The following is a 3,924-nucleotide window of genomic DNA, read 5'->3' on the forward strand; positions in this document are numbered from 1 at the left end:
GCAACAGATGGAGGCGCACTAGTGGGAAAACACTGAGAACCCACGTGTCTTCAGCTGTTGTAAACCTGCATAGTCAGTGCATGCTGGGAGTTGTATTTTTGCAACAGCTGGATGTTTTTACTGTGATTTTTCTGCTGCAAGCTTGAGATGCAGCTAATTTTCTGCCGCAGCTCAAACTCCCAGCGGAAAACTCGCTGTTAACCCCCGCCCATGTGACTGTACCCCAAAGACACTACACTACACAACACTAACACAAAATAAAGGGTGTAACACTACATATACATACTACATACACATCCTCACTCAGTGACCCTCCCGCCCCCCAATAAAAATTATAAACGTCAAATACAACACTGTATTCAAAATGAAGCCTCCATTGACTGTCCAATGATGGGAGTTTTGCAAGAACTGGAGGCACCCTGTTTGGGAAACACTGCCGTAGGGTATTGGTGGTGAAGGTAAGTGTAATGCTTACATCCGGGTCCGTCCCGATTCAAATCCCTAATTTAGGCCTCAAATGTGCATGGCGCTCTCTCACTCCAAAGCCATGTCATATTTCAAGGCAACAGTTAAGGGCCACATATGGGTATTTCCGTTCTCGGGAGAAATTGCGTTACAAATTTTGCCCCTTATGAAAAGAAAAATTTGGGGTCTACACCAGCATGTTAGTGTAAAAATGTTTTATTTTTTACATTAACGTGCTTGTTTTGCCCTTACTTTTCATTCTCATAAGAGTTAAAAGGAGGAAAAGACCCCGAAAATTTGTAACACAATTTCTGCTAAGTACGGAAATATCCCACATATAGACGCAAAGTGCTCTGTGGGCGCGCAACAGGGCTCAGGAGTGAGAGCGCACCATGTACATTTGAGGTTTAAATTGGTGAATTGCACAGGGGTGGTAGATAGTTACAGCAATTCTGACATAAACAGAAAAAAAACCACCCACATGTGACCCCATTTTGGAAACTATATCACAACAATTGCCCCACAGGGGGTACAAGGGTCATAATATATTCACAACTATTTTTGGGGAAACCCCCTAGGGGGAACCCTTAAACTAAGTACCTCCTAAAATGTAACTTTTATTTATCCTATTAAAATATTAAACTAAATAGTAATGTGTAATTTTCCTTATGGTGTAATCTACACCACTAATTATTTAAAATCTCCATTAGCCACCAGCCCTTCCTGACGAAGCTGGGGTGCCAGCGAAACGTTGGAGGCGCTGGCTAATGCTCTGATTTTTTAATTAGCAGCCACTAACAACTCCCCAAAAACAGTTCATCATATCCCAAGATGATGATCACTGTGCAATTATTCTGACATTAATTGCAGTTACTACTATAATATTACAAGGGGAGCTGATCTGAGGCTGTGATTTTAAATAATTAGTGGTGTAGATTACACCATAAGGAAAATTACACATTACTATTTAGTTTAATATTTTAATAGAATAAATAAAAGTTACATTTTAGGAGGTACTTAGTTTAAGGGTTCCCCCTAGGGAGTTTCCCCTAAAATAGTTGTGAATACATTTTGGAAACTACACCCCTTAAGGAACGTAATAAAGGTTACAGTGAGCATTTACACCCCACAGGTGATTTACAAGTTGTTAAATTTGGACGCAAAAATGAAAAATTTGCTTTTTTTTCACTAAAATGCTGGTGTTACCCCAATTTTTTCATTTTCACAAGGGGTAATAGAAGTAAAACCCAACGAAATGTGTAACTCCATTTCGTCTGAGTAAGGAAATACCCCATATGTGGATGTAAAGTGCTCTGCCGGTGAATTACAGCGCTCAGAAGAGAAGGAGCAAACATTTTTTGGGAGAGAGATTTTGTCTGGAATTGAAGGCCATCTGCATTACAAAGCCCCCATAGTGCCAGAACAATGGAGCCCCCCACATGTGATCCCATTTTTTTAACTACACCCCTCACGTAATGTAATAAGGGGTACAGTGAGCATTTACGCCCCACAGGTGATTGACAGAAAAGTTTGGAAAAGTTTTGGAAAAGTGATCCATAAAAATGAAAAAAATTATTTTCCATTTGCACAGCCCACTGTTCCAAAGATCTGTCAAACGCCAGTGGGGTGTAAATACTCACTGCACCCCTTATTAAATTCTGTGAGGGGTGTAGTTTCCGAAACAGGGTCACATGTGGGGGGGGTCCACTGTTCTGGCAGCACGGGGGGCTTTGTAAATGCACATGGCCACTGACTTCCATTCCAACCATATTTTCTCTCAAAAAGCCCAATGGAGCTCCTTCTCTTTTGAGCATTGTAGTTCGCCCGCAGAGCACTTTACATCCACATATGGGGTATTTCCATACTCAGTAGGAATGGGGTTACAAATTTTGGGAGGATTTTTCTCCTCTTACAACTTGTGAAAATGAAAAATTTGGGATAACATCAGCATTTTAGTGAAAAAGATGAACAATTTTCATTTTCACGTCCCACTTTATTGTCCCCAAGGGGTTAATATTAACTGAGTAGTATGTACAGGAGCTGGGCCACCTATCTTTGACAGAATCCCTGCTCCTGTACACCAGCATAGTGGTAAGTGGTCATGCTCTATGTATCACCTCCTACACTCTGTACAGTACAGTCTGAGCTGGTTCTCAGCACATGGATCGGTACATGGCTGAATGTCAAATGAGGGTCAAATCCAATCACTCGGTAACCAGCAAATCCTCCTGAAATTACACTGCTCAAAAAAATAAAGGGAACACTCAAACAGCACAATGTAACTCCAAGTCACTGACACTTGTGTGAGATCCCACTGTCCACTCAGGAAGAACACTGATTGACAATCAATTCCACATGCTGTTGTGGGTGTGAAGTGAGGTGGATGGGGCAGGGGTTTGTAACCCCTTCATGTTTGTGACGCCAGGGCGTGGTTTTAACCGAGAACAACCCGAACTGTAGCCCCGCTAATCCTAGTTTAGGCAGGGCAAATAATAGTCCAAGGCCAGGTCAGGGTTAACAGTAACTTTACTGAGGTAGACAGATGGTAATAATCTTTACAGCTCGGCCAGGATCCCAGAGAGATGACCAGTAACACAGGGGACCTCGCAGCTTGCTGGGACTTGCAATGACTTTGACAGACTTTAGGACAGCCATGCTGACTATAATAGACTGGACTTGACTGAAGATAGTGACAGCAGACAGAGATGACTTGACTTACTGACTTGTGGCTGTAATTTAGGCTTGAGGCCTCCAGATGTGCTGGACACTGGCCCTGAGACGTCTGGACTGAACTTGACCTCAGCAGAAAGTGGGGTGGAAGAGCGAGATTGTAGAACCTCCCCCTCTTATGAAGGGGGCTGAGCAAGGAGCCCATAGGCTAGCTGCGGGTCATCTGGTCACTGGGTGCTCTCTGGGTAACAAAACATATGACTTAAACATGTGACAACCATTATCATGTGACTAATAACCATGTGACCATATCAAAGGTCCTTTACATTCAATGTACAACTAATTACACTATGGAGAAACACTGCAGGTGAGCCCTGAGGACGTACAGGAACTCAAGATGATAGGACTGGGGAATGATATCCCGTATTGGGACATCACATAAATGGAACAGACAACAGGTGGAAACTATAGGCAATTAGCAAGACACCCCCAATAAAGGAGTGATTCTGCAGGAGGTGACCACAGACCACCTCTCAGTTCCTATGCTTCCAGGCTGCTGTTTTGGTCACTTTTGAATGCTGGCGGTGCTTTCACTCTAGTGGTAGCATGAGAGGGAGTCTACAACCCACACAAGTGGCTCAGGTAGAGCAGCTTATGCAGGATGGCACATCAATGCGAGCTGTGGCAAGAAGGTTTGCTGTGTCTGTCAGCGTAGTGTCCAGAGCATGGAGGCGCTACCAGGAGACAGGCCAGTACATTTGGAGACGTGGAGGAGGCCGTAGGAGGGCA

The sequence above is a fragment of the Hyla sarda genome, chromosome 7 (genome assembly GCF_029499605.1).
Source record: "Hyla sarda isolate aHylSar1 chromosome 7, aHylSar1.hap1, whole genome shotgun sequence".
NCBI classification, from domain to species: Eukaryota; Metazoa; Chordata; class Amphibia; order Anura; family Hylidae; genus Hyla; species Hyla sarda.